Raw genomic sequence first — 14,121 nt, forward strand, 5'->3', positions numbered from 1 at the left:
TTTTTATTTGAATGTGTAATAATCGTTGTAGAAATTGCAAGCGACAAATCAATTGATATACAGTCAATTTACATAGATTAGACCCCTGTTTTTGGTTTCCATTGCAAATATTTTGCTACGATGTGCTCTCATGAATATGACCCTGTTTAGCTAGCTCGAGGAGAATCATCTCTAGACCAATTATCTCTGTCCTTGAGATCCGTTTTAACACCTCATCCTTTTTATACCTTTAGAACGGTTTATTTTCAAGCACCATATTATTACCTACTACTTAGTCCTGTTTTCTCTTTCTCTCTCTCTGTGTGTGTGTGTGTGTGTGTGTGTGTGTGTGTGTGTGTGTGTGTGTGTGTGTGTGTGTGTGTGTGTGTGTGTGTGTGTGTGTGTGTGTGTGTGTGTGTGTGTGTGTGTGTGTGTGTGTGTGAGAGAGAGAGAGAGAATCCTCTTTGATGGGAGTGCACTCTGTTGGGAGTATTGTAAGTAGTCTATCATCTTTCATTTCTTCAGATTATACCCAGATATTCACAACACATCATTAGTGTGTGTGGATGTGTGTTGGATTGTTAACATGAAGGTGTGTGTCTGCCCATGTGTGTTTATGGGTATAACAAAAGGGTTCTTTGTGTTTGGAAGGAGTGAATATAGGTTTCAGGACTCTCTCTCCTCTCCCTCTCTCTATCCTTCCCTTTCCTCCTCCTTTCACCTCCTATTTTTCACTATCTCCCCCTCTATCTCTCCCCCTCCCTCCCTCTCTATCTATCTCTCTTGTTCAGGGTCTCTCTCTTCCTCTTTCCTCACAATTTATTACATAAGCAACACAAACAGAAAGAAACCTCCCAGTATGGAACGATCTGTCATCTCTACATTATCAGGGAAACACACCGCCTTCCATATTGTGCTACAAGGGCTCCGGCAAATTGCTCTTTTTATGGGACATGATAAAGGAAATGCTACCTTATGTTCACATTTTTTACCGGCTGATGCTGGCCAGACATGCCATGATTCACTGGTGAAAACCAGTTTTCACAGGCTGCAGTGTGTTGCTTGGTTTGATGTAGACAAAGACACAAACAGAGATGGATGTAGGTTGGATGTATAATATTTCCATTTAATACCATCTTTACCGCCATCTCGGAAGAGGTTCAAATGTTGGGTACAAAAATAGTGTCAATGGACAACAAATAAAAAAAGCTGATGGATGTCGCTCACCTGATGTAGCCAGACAAGTTAGTATGACTAGGGGTCTTATCTAGGTTCAGTTAGTCTTTCCTTGACTCCTTGCGTCCTCTCTCCTCATCCTTCTCAAGAGAAAGAGCCGTAGTCTGTCGAGGCAGAATTTCCTCAGGCCTACGGGAAGATGTTTCAATCACAAATACTTGTGGAAGTCATTCAAATCAAACAAAACACAACCATAAAACATGAATATGTGCAGTTTGAATGTTTTATACAAAGCCTACATACAACTATAAAGATCTCACAAGTTAACCACCGGAACAGTTACAATCAAAATTCCATCATAGTACCAGATCCATAGCTATCTGTGTACCTGACCTGCAGACATTAAAGAATAGCTGAATACATGGCAAAGTGTTTTATCAAAATATGTTTTCCAATGTTCTCCTTTCTTCTAAAATGTGGACACGATAATGTGGTGGTTGTTCCAAAATGCTTATTTGGTTAACTCTTCTATCAAGCTCGCTTGGAAAGAACGAACTCTGTGAAGGTCAGAAAGACAGAGAAGGATGAAGAGAATAGGGATAGGGAGAGTCATGAGAGACAGGGAGAGAGGGAGAGAGAACGAACGAGAGGAGAAGGAGAGAGTGAAAGAGTAAGCAATGGTAAATAAATCAGTAGCGGTTAAAATGCATGGCCTTGTTCTGCGGGCAAAGATGTGTACACCCATCGTCTGTCTCTAACCCCCTCTCTTCCTCCACCTCCGCCTCCGCCTCCTCTCCCTCAATCCTTCTCTCTCCGAGCCTTCGGCGTTGCCTGACAGCCCGCGCAGTGCCAAACTGACAGGTCCTCAAGCCCAGGCCAAGAAAGCAGGCATTAATTAAGTCATTGCCGGACTGTAATTTCCTTGAGAAGTAAAAAATTCTCACACGCGAAAAGGTTACCGAGACCTTTTCTGTGTCAAAATTACCATGTGTCATGAATATTAATGCGCCTAATGAAGACAACCTTTGCTTCATCAAGAATGTTCTGGAGCAGGTGCCAAGCTGATAAACTCAACTCGGTGAAGGCTTTTTCTTCTTCTTCTTCTCTCTTTTTTTCTCTCGTTATTTTTCTTTTTGGCTCGTCTCGTCAACCCCGCTGAAAATAGACACACGGCGAGGTTGACTTATTTAAATCAACATCTCTCCGTCTGAATTTATTACCCTTCTTTCAACCATCACCCCTCCCTCCTCTTTTGCACCTAGCTACCATGTCTATTCTTTTCTTTCATTCAATCTTTTTGATTTTTACGTCCTGTTTGTTTTGTCTTCAAAAGTTGCTGTCTGGCAGAAAAAAATGATGTTGATTTTATGTTGAGGAAACGTTTTCCTCCCATCACCCCAGACGTGGGTAGCTGCTTTTAGGAGGTTGTGTGTGAAGTAGCAGAGGGTCTAGCCAATGGCAGAATGTGAAAAGTAATACTATTTGGGTCATTGTCGTAGCTATATATGACCAGCAAGGCTATATAACTAATATAACACAAAATGACCTTAGATGGTTAGCTGACACTGATGAGGACAGTCCTCAAGTGTTAGTTTTAATGTAACTGGTCCCCAAAGGAGGAAGCATCCTATAAGGAACACTGGTCCGGGGCATTGTAAGAATAGTAGGTAGCCTTTTCATGTTGCTGCTTCGAGTTTTCAGAATATGAGTTCTCGGATAGTAGGGTTGAGTAAACAAAGATTATGTGTAAAAGTGGCTGTGATTTGATTACAAAAGCGTCCCTTGGGAATGATTCTGCTTCAATCGATCTATTATCAAAGCCCAACATTTGTGATTAAAATGTTTAAGGCTGGATTTAGGGAGTTTCTATTTCTTTTACACAGTGATGTTGACGCCAGGTTTTACATGAGTGAGAGGGTGAGAGCAGTCAGAGTATCAAACACGGTGGCTTTGACGCAGCGGTGGCGGCAGTGACAAAACAACCGCCTCCCTTTCTTTCCCCCCGACATCCTCCGCCACTGCTGCCTATTGTCTCCCGGCTGTAATTGAGATGCAGAAACATTGACAGAACTCATTTACTGCGATGGAGAACTGTGTAACGTGGAGAAGAACACAGATTATTACATCAACACACAAACACATGTACACTCACACACGAACACACCCAGGCACATATGCACGGCACGCAAACATGCACATGCACACACGAAACACGCGCGCGCACACGCAAACACAGGCAGACAATCAGACACACACACACGTATACAACCACATGCACACACAGAAAAAAATAAGTCTTTGTGTTTGAGGTGCCTCAGTTGCTCCAGTATGATTTGCACTTATTCTTATTTAGTCTCGATGGCACTGTGAGCAGAGGTGAGAGCAACTCTCTTGATTGCTTCATGTTCACAGCTCAAGTCAGTGAGAAATTGAGCTCAAGTCATTTCAGCGTCACGCTGGAATACCGGCTGAAGCAGCTAACGTCATCTTGTGTATATTACATTGATGTGAAGCATTTGAACTAACACACAGCAGTGATACAGTGACGACTGATGATGTGATATGGACAGGGTTTGAATTGGACTGCTTGGAACGTCTTGATTTGAACTGCCTGACCCCATTTGCAGTGCATGCCGGGGTTGAGTATATAGGTGGTTGCATTAGTTGTACTCTGACATGGGTGAACCCAACCCATCAAGATTAGTGTCAAATCAAATGTCAACAATTCAATTCAGAGAATTAACTGGATTTGAATTGATTTCCTAAAACTCCTTCATTGGTCTCTGTTGTAGCTCAAATACAAAAGGTATATACAGTACCAGTCAGCAGTTTGGACACACCTACTCATTCAAGGGTTTTTCTTTACTTTTACTATTTTCTACATTGTATAATAATAGTGAAGACATCAAAACTATGAAATAACACATATGGAATCATGTAGTAACCAAAGAATTGTTAAAAAATATATTTTATTTTCGATTTTCGATTCTTCAAAGTAGCCACCCTTTGTCTTGATGACAGCTTTGCACACTCTTGGCATTTTCTCAACCAGCTTCACCTGGAATGTTTTTCCAGCTATCTTCAAGTAGTTCCCACATATGCAAGCACTTATTGGCTGCTTTTCCTTCACTCTGCGGTCCAATTCATCCCAAACCATCTCAATTGGGTTGAGGTCGGGTAATTGTGGAAGTCATCTGATGCAGCACTCCATCACTCTCCTTCTTGGTCAAATAGCCCTTACACAGCCTGGTGGTGTGTTTTGGGTCATTGTTCTGTTGAAAAACAAATGATACTCCCACTAAGCACAAACCAGATGGGATAGCGTATCGCTGCAGAATGCTGTAGTTGCCATGCAGGTTAAGTGTGCCTTGAATTCTAAATAAATAAACGACAGTGTCACCAGCAAAGCATCCCCACACCATCACACCTCCTCCTCTATGCTTCACGGTGGGAAACACACAGGCGGAGATCATCCATTCACCTACTCTGTGTCTCACAAAGACACACCGGTTGGAACCAAAAATCTCAAATTTGGACTCAACAGACCAAAGGACAGATTTCTACCGGACTAATGTCCATTGCTCGTGTTTCTTGGCCAAAGCAAATCAAAAGTTTGGACACATCTACGTCTTATTGGTGTCCTTTAGTAGTGATTTCTTTGCAACAATTCGACCATGAAGGCCTGATTCACGCAGTCTCCTCTGAACAGTTGATGTTGAGATGTGTCTGTTACTTGAACTCTGTGAAGCATTTATTTGGGCTGCAGTTTCTGAGGCTGGTAACTCTAATGAACTTATCCTCTGCAACAGAGGTAACTCTGGGTCTTCCTTTCCTGCGGCGGTCCTCATGAGAGCCAGTTTAATCATGGCGCTTGATGGGTTTTGCGACTGCACTTGAAGAAAGTTTCAAAGTTCTTTACATTTTCTGCATTGACTGACCTTCATGTCTTAAAATAACGATGGACTGTCGTTTCTCTTTGCTTCTTTGAGCTGTTCTTGCCATAAAGTGGACTTGGTCTTTTACCAAATAGGGCTATCTTCTGTATACCACCCCTACCTTGTCACAACACAACTGATTGGCTCAAATGCATTAAGAAGGAAAGAAATTCCACAAATGAACTTTTAACAAGGCACACCTGTTTATGGAAACGCATTCCAGTTGACTACCCCATGAAGCTGGTTGAGAGAATGCCAAGAGTGTGCAAAGCTGTCAACAAGGCAAAGGGTGGATTCTTTGAAGAATCTCAAATATAAAATATATTTTGATTTATTTAACACTTTTTTGGTTACTACATGATTCCATATGTGTCATTTCATAGTTTTGATGTCTTCACTAATATTCTACAATGTAGAAAATAGTAAAAATAAAGAAAAACCCTTGAATGAGTAGGTGTGTCCAAACTTTTGACTGGCACTGTTTTTGTAAGACCTTTTCAGAAGGGAAACGTGTTCCTCCCTTTTCTAAAGAAAACATATATTTTCTCTTCCTCCTTCCTCCTCTTCCTGCATTAGATTGATGGCTGTATCCCTGAAGGGGACCCATCCTCTTGAGACAAAGGGCCTCACTCATTCTACACACACACACACACAGTAACAACGCCGGGGTCCACTGTCATACACCTCTCATTAATTCCTACCTGTCAGCCAGTCCCCTGCGATATTGTTCCCCCTGAAAGGTGACAGCTTTCCAATGACTGACAAAGGCTCTTTAGGTGATACCGAAGATCTCTGGCTGCCGCCGGTTCTGTAAAGTGCCCCTCAAATGTCACTTTGCCTCTCTCCCTCTGCACACAGACACACACACACACACACACACACATACACACCCTTCCACTCCCTGTACTTTTCAAACAGAGGTCTGGTCTCAAGTGCTCCACCGGCTTTGACATTGACATGTCAGGAGCACGTGGACGTAACAATGGTACTCTACCACAATGCTTTTAACACCTGAGAGGTGTACGATCTGTTGGATGATAGGCCTATTGTTGTTCAGGTTTTCAATGCATTTGTTTTTATCCATGAGGTAAAAATGGAGAAAGAGAGGGAAAATATTTCCACTGAACCACAAGTATCTGTGGGTTTCATGTGTTAGCCTATTGAGCTAAGGCCTGGACATTAGCTCGGGGAGCTAACGCAAGTCTTCAGGTTTCAGAAAAGGTTACTCATCATGCAAGTGTGGTTCACCGAACGACTTCTGTTACATTTCACTCCCCTTTGACCTCCTCCGTGCAGAGACCCATTTGAGTCATGGAACCAATGTGACCAACTGGGGTTCAAACCCAGGTATCACGCACCACAAGACTGTATGAGCCCTTTTAACTGAAGCCTAGGGATTCATTAACTCAGGGAGCTAACACGTCTTCAGGTCTCAGACAATGTTACTCATCACGTGAGCACAGTTCATCGAACCACCTCTGTTACACTTGCAGGTTTAATCATGACCAAATATGTCCAGATAGGCCAGAAATGAGTCTAGTCAGAGGTTGTTAGAAGTTACGTTTTCAATAGTTTTATACGATATAGTTCACCTGAGTCCACTACTGAAAGAAAGCAAATAATTGACGAGACGTTTTGCATGATGAAAAAACACTTGCGTTTCAGATGTCCAAAAACATTAACATTACTCCATAGCAGCAGGAGGGCTGATGAAACGTAACGAAGTAAACTTCAAAGACGGTGGTAATTTGTGTCAAGCTGAATTTGAGTGGCTGTTCACGTCATAGTGGTGCTGCCTTTATCCAGGTATTGTGGCCCATAGAAAATAAGAGCCAAGTTGTGTGAGTACGCTTATCTAATTAACAAGTGATACACACTGTGAGCCAAATGAAAGTCGCGGCGGGGTATCGCTGGTGAGAGAGAACAAAGCCTTTAGTGCCTAGTGAAAACATACACACACAGTAGGAGGAAAGGTAGAGTTAGATCGTGCAATGCAACCTTCATTTGATGGAAATGTCATAAACGGCAGATGTTAAGTTGGATATATACGTACAAATACAATATCATACAATACAGTAGAATACATGTCAATATGATACAGTAGAGAACAATATTTTTGATTCAGTCTGGTACTCTTTTTTTTGTTTTGTTGCTTACTTAGATATTTATAAGCCATCTTGTGTGAAGCAGAACACAGTGATTACCCAGAATAACTTTAGGCGTGGGATAGAATAGTAGTGTTGACTGATCAATAGTAAAGCACAACGTATTTTAATCGCTTCGAAACATTTGTGAATCGAGAGCTCGTTACACTAATTAAAAGACCTTGGGGATAAAAAATGTAATCTTGCTTGTGAAGAAAGAATGGTGAGAAAAATGTGTGGAAAAGGAGAAATGAAGATTAAAAATGCTCATCAGGAAGCAATTATCACAGGAAGCAGAGCAAAACGATATCCCTTTTTCACACAAAGAAGATGTCAGGCAGGTTTCAATAATTACCCCTTCAATTATCAAGATGCGTGTCTTCAACAAATAATTAAGCTTTCTATGTGTGCTACTTGAATGGCATATTCCATTTGAATTTGTATTTAATTAACTGAGTTTCTTACTTCAGTGTTCAGAGAAAACAATGTCATAGTGGCTTCTTAAATCCCTTGTTTTCTAAAGCATTGGTAACACGGTATGCTTGTCATAAAGCCAGACATAACAACTGTTGTTGTAAGCAGTTATAACAGCTGACGTCAGGTTAAATAAATCCACTGAGTTGACTGACTTTGAAGGAAGTATGTAACTCCAAATAACATATTGCTTTGTGAACACAAGGGCCCCACAGGGGCATGTGCTTAGTCCCCTCCTGTACTCCCTGTTCACCTACGACACACACACACACACACAGTCGTGAGGAAGGCGCGACAGTGCCCCTTCCCCCTCAGGAGGTTGAAAAAGTTTGGCATGGGCCCCCAAATCCTGAAAAGGTTCTACAGCTGTACCATTGAGAGCATATTGACTGGCTGCATCACTGCTTGGAATGCACCGGCCTCGATCGCATGGCACTACAGAGGGTTGTGTGGACAGCCCAGTACATCACTGGGGCCGAGCCCCCTGCCATCCAGGACCTCTATATCAGGCGGTGTGAAAAGAAGGGCCGGAAAATCGTTAAAGACTCTAACCACCCAAGCCATAGACTATTCTCTCTGCTGCCGCTCGGCAAGTGGTGCCGGTGCATCAAGTCTGACACCAACAGGCTCTTGAACAGCTTCTATCCCCAAGCAATACGACTGATAAATAGCTAACAAAATAGCTACATGGACCAAGTTTACCTTGTATCGCTATTGACCTTTTATTTCAGTAAATTGCACTGTCTCTATGCACACTCACAGGGCCCTTCACACTCACACACACTGTCACTCCAACACACACACACAAACACTCCCTCCATCATTTGCTCTCTCACACATAATATGCACCTACATATACTGACTCTACACATCTGCACACCTACTCACATGCAAGAAGCTGCTACTCTGTTTATCTTATATCCTGTTGCTTAGTCACCTTACTCCTATACATATATATATCTCCATCACTCCAGTATCCCTGCACATTGTAAATATGGTATTGGAACTGACCCTGTATATAGTATGCTTGCTTACTTACTTATTGTGTTCTTCATATTTCTTCTTATTTTTCTAGTAATACATTGTTATAGATTATTGCATTGATGGGTTTTGAGTTTGCAAGAAAGGCATTTCATTGTAAAACTTCAAACTTCAAACACTCTTATACTGGACTGCCCACTGAGAATAATCTACTGAAAAAATGAATGGGTTTGGGCCTTTTACCAGTGTCAATATTGTCATTGACTTGTAGAAAGATGAACACGATATTGAAGAATGTGACTAGTATAGTCCCTAACCCAGGGGTGAGCAATCTTAACCTGAGGGCCAGTGTCGGTGCAGGGTTTAGCTCCAGCCAATTTGATTTGGAATTGGACATAGTACTTCTCCTAGGGGAAAACAAAAGAGCCGTTTCCTACTTCTCTGATACGTTCAGAGCAATACCTAGCCTGAAGCGACTGGCCTCCTACTGGTCCCAAATCAATGCCATTCTGGCCTGGTGTTTGGACCACTAGTTTTCCAATGCCATTCTGGCCTGGTGTTTGGACCACTAGTTTTCCAATGCCATTCTGGCCTGGTGTTTGGACCACTAGTTTTCCAATGCCATTCTGGCCTGGTGTTTGGACCACTAGTTTTCCAATGCCATTCTGGCCTGGTGTTTGGACCACTAGTTTTCCAATGCCATTCTGGCCTGGTGTTTGGACCACTAGTTTTCCAATGCCATTCTGGCCTGGTGTTTGGACCACTAGTTTTGCGTCTTTGATCCATGTTTTTGGTTTTGTCCCCATTTCTTCTCCACGGACCTAAAAAGGTTCAAACAAATGTCAAAGTAAGAAATCTATGTTTTGGTCAACAATCCTAATCTGAGAACGTTCAGTTCCTATTACACATACAGAACAAACAAACACAATGTAAACATACACCCTGTGATACACACACGCACGCACACGCACACGCACACACATAGACACACTGCTACAACATCTGGTGGGAGCAGTGGGATCTACTGGCATCGGGGCAGCACCATCTTCAAGCACCATCTTCTAGCAAGACACACACACTTCTACACACGCACACTAAAACCTCCTGAAAAGCCCTATCATTCCTCGAAGAGGGTAACAAAAAGCAAGAGTCAACTAAAGATGGAAAAGGAAGGAGAAAATATATAGCTCCGGTTTGGCAGCGAGTAGAAATTAATTACGTAACCTATTGCAGCTCGTCTCCAAAAGTTCATGGTGCATGAAAAAATGTGCTGCCTTCACCTTTACAGGGTCATAAAAGCTATATAGTTGTACTTACATTTTTTCATAAAGTGACAAAGAACATTTATTAAGACTGGCATATGTTAATAATATTCTGTGCCGGGTGAACCCACTGAGGGCCGATGCTGGGCATCCAGTAGCACAGTATCGCAAAGGTCAATAATATTTTTATAATACTGTTCTAAATGGTATTTCACATCCTCAGAGACCGCCTCTGAATTTGACTCGCACGTTCGGATCTAAATTAAACGAGGGAGAGAAAAAAGTTGAATGTGTAAAATATGACCTAGATGTTCTGCAGGTTCGTTTAATTTCAAAGCAGACCCATACAAAAAAAATCTACTATGACCTTTGAAGAATATACACTGCTTTCAGAAAGTATTCAAACCCTTTGTTACTTTTTCCAAATTGTGTTGTGTTACAGCTTGAATTTAAAATGGATTCAATTTAGATTTTGTGCCACTGATCTACATACAATACCCTACAATGTAAAAGTGGAATTCTGTTTTTAGAAATGTTTACAAATTGATAAAAAATGTTAAACTGAAATGTCTTGAGTCAATAAGTATTCAACTCCTTTGTTATGGCAAGCCTAAATATGTTCAGTAGTTAACATTTGCTTACCAAGTCACATAAACCAAGTCACAGATATAAGTTGCATGGATTCTGAGTGCAATAATAATATTTAACACCATTTTTGAATGACTACCTACCTCATCTCTCCCATACTTACAATTATCTGTAAGGTCCCTCAGTCAGGCAGTGAATTTCAAACACACATTTAATCACAAAGACCAGTGAGGTTTTCCAATGTCTCACAAAGAAGGGCACCCATTGGTAGATGGGTAAAAATGTAAAAAGCAGGCACAGAATATCCCTTTGAGCATGGTGAAGTTATTAATTACATTTTGGATGGTGTATCAATACACCCAGTCACAAAAATACAGGCATCCTACAAAGATACAGGCATCCTTCTTTACTCAGAGAAAGGAAACCGCTCAGGGATTTCACCATGAGGCCAATGGTGATTTTATAACAGTTATAGAGTTTACTGGCTGTGATAGGAGAAAACTAAGTATGGATCAACAGCATTGTAGTTACTAGACAATATGAACCTACTGTAAATGACAGAGTGAAACAAAGGAAGTCTATACAGAATAAAATATTCAAAAACATGCATTCTTTTAGCAAATAAGGCACTAAAGTAATACTGCAAAAAAATGTGGCAAAGAAATGTACTTTTTGTCCTGAATACAAAGCACTATGTTTGGGGCAAATCCAACACAACACATCACTGAGCACCAATCTTCATATTTTAAAGCATGGTGGTGGCTGCATCATGTTATGGGTATTTTGGGGGGGGATAAAAAGAAACGGAATAGAGCTAAGCACAGGCAAAATCCTAGAGGAAAACCTGGTTCAGTCTGCTTTCCAACAGACACTGGGAGACAAATTCACCTTTCAGCAGGATAATAACCTAAAACTCAAGGCCACAGCTACGCTGGAGCTGCTTACCAACACGACATTGAATGTTCCTGAGTGGCCTAGTTACAGTTTTGACTTAAATCGTCTTGAAAATCTATGTCAAGTCCTAAAAATGTCTGTCTAGCAATGACAACCAACTTGAGACTTACCTAAAGACACTTACCTAAAAAGACTCGCTGTATATTTATTGACTTAGCGGGTTGAATATTTATCTAATCAAGATATATTAGTGTTTTATTTTTCATTAATCTTTAAAAAAATGTTAACATAGTTGATAGTTGAAAAAAAAGATAATTACATTTTGATTCCAATTTCTAACACAACAAAATGTGTAAAAAGTCAAGGGGTGTGAAAAGTTTCTGAAGGCACTGTATATAGGGGACATAGTCATTTAGGAAGGGTGGTAGAGATCCAGCAAATAAAACGTTCCTTTAATGTTAGACATGTGTTTCCATACGGTTTGCATTAGGCCATAATGGTTTTCCCTACAATGTATGGCTCAGGTTCAGGCCAAGCATATACCCACAGGCTGATGCAGGCTAACGCCTGCCAGACCGACCTTCTGCCTGATTAGGCCACTGTCCCTCCACACTACCTCTGACAAGCCAGCAGTCTGGTAAGGTCAAGCCCTACAGAATGTCAGAGAGGTGGATGATGATGTGGTTTTTCTGCAGCCTTCATTTTTTACCCTCAGACATTTTTGTTTTCTCCTTGCGTCAGTGTCAACAGTCAACACTCTGCTACGGTGGAACGAGTCTCGGACCGGAGCGAGAAGGTCACATGCTTAACCCTTCGGTGTGTGTGTTTGTGTGTGTTGGTTCGTGTGTGTATGCATGTCATAGCCCAACCACCACCTGCCTTCAATTTCTTTTTGGGTTAGTCGTTTTCCATTGTGACCAGAATTCATGTCAAAGTCGATGGGATTCTTTATATTCTTCATATGAATATCTCTGGTGCTGCTATTGGTGTAACGGTGTTGGTTCAGTGAACCAGGCTTGCGTGAGGAATAATTTTGCGTGAGACCTTAGGATTTGAGTTAGCTCCTCAAGCTAATGCCTAGGCTTTAGCTCAGTGGCCTTCAGTTCAGTTGGAAGAGGATTAATTAATAGATTTGCCAACAGAAAACCCTACAACTGTTATCTGATTATTTCCCAGAGTTGTGGACTCGAATCACATGACTTGAACTCGAGTCAGTCTCAAGTCACAAAAATGATGACTTGCAACTCGACTTTGACTTTAACACCAATGACTCGTGACTTGACTTGGACTTGAGCCTTTTGACTCGACCTGACTTGATACTTTCCCCAAGCCCAAATATTAAAAATTATGCTATTAAAAAAGTGTGCAACGCATCAACTCTTCATTTAAAGGATTACAGTTTGAATCGGAAAGCAGCCAATCAAATTGTGCCAGCTGAGAAAAAGTTGTGCGGGCAGTGCAGAGGAACGTCGGCGGGTGAATTCAGATGGAGCCCTTGGAAAGATGATACCCAAATTTATTATTTTCGGATATAAAGACAACGCTGTATCAACAAAAAACGGATTGCAACTTGCAAAACATGCGGGAAGAAAATTACAGACGGAGGCTTCAACTTTGTTCGACATTTGAAGCTGCACAAAGAACGGTAAGTCGTGGCTAATATAGCCGACAACTATATAATTTATAACTTTACTAGTGTAGCATGTAGGCAACGTAACGTTAAATCAATGAGCCTCCACACAGTCAGTCAGTGCAGGAACGTGATCATTGCACCCAAGACTGAGCTACAACTGGCTAGGCAGTTGGTAGCCTAAATCCTGCCTGATGTTACTGCTGTTCCTAAAACCATTGACATATGTTAGCCTACTGTAACCTGTGTGTGTGTGTTAAGGTTGAGCGATTGTGTACAAGCCTACATCGCCCGATTGCGCCCCATAGCGATCCTTGATAGTCGATCACTATTGGGAGGGGGGGGGGGGGTCTTTCTCATGGCTACCCATGTATTTCCATGGAAATATAACGTTTATTTGGAAAGTAATAAATATATAGATATTTTTAAAAGCATTCATGATTTGCGTGAATGTAATATACTAACTATTACTCTTGTTAAAAATATGAAATGGTATGGTATTACATTTGGTGAAGAGCACGTTATGACTTGTTTAGGACTCGAAACTCAAAGTTTAGGACTTGAGACTGGACTTGATACTTGACGGTCTTGACTTGAGACTTGACTCGGACTTGCCTGTCTTGACTTGGGACTTGAGTGCTAAGACTTGAGACTTACTTGTGACTTGTAAAAGAATGACTTGGTCCCACCTCTGGTATTTTCCCCCATGTATTCTATCATTGTTTCTATTGAGCTATGAGTCCTTCACCTATATATATAAAAAGACACCGTGCCCTTATATAAACACGAACGTTATTCCTGTTGACTATGAGTGCCCTGTATTAGCCCTCAGCGAGACATGAGTCGCTGTGATTGTGATGGACCCGTGTGGCTCAGTTGGTAGAGCATGGCACTTGCAACACCATGGTTGTGGGTTTGATTCCCATGGGGGAGCAGTAAGAAAATGTATGCACTCACTACTGTAAGTCCCTCTGGATAAGAGTGTCTGCTAAATGACTCAAATGTAATGTTGTGCCTCGAGCTAAAAGCCGGCGGGCCTCCAACGCTCGATGGAGGTG

The 14,121-nt window shown here is 41.5% G+C and overlaps 1 long non-coding RNA gene across 1 annotated transcript in view; it reads right to left on the reverse strand.

The window, feature by feature from the left end:
- Positions 1–760: 760 nt before the first annotated feature.
- Positions 761–14,121, reverse strand: part of LOC139558597 (uncharacterized) — a 44,634-nt gene continuing 31,273 nt past the window's right edge. Inside the window, exon 3 of the long non-coding RNA XR_011671607.1 lies at positions 761–1,344. This is a non-coding gene — a long non-coding RNA (uncharacterized lncRNA). The remainder of the gene's footprint in view (positions 1,345–14,121) is intronic.

The sequence above is a fragment of the Salvelinus alpinus genome, chromosome 29 (assembly GCF_045679555.1).
Source record: "Salvelinus alpinus chromosome 29, SLU_Salpinus.1, whole genome shotgun sequence".
NCBI lineage: Eukaryota > Metazoa > Chordata > Actinopteri > Salmoniformes > Salmonidae > Salvelinus > Salvelinus alpinus.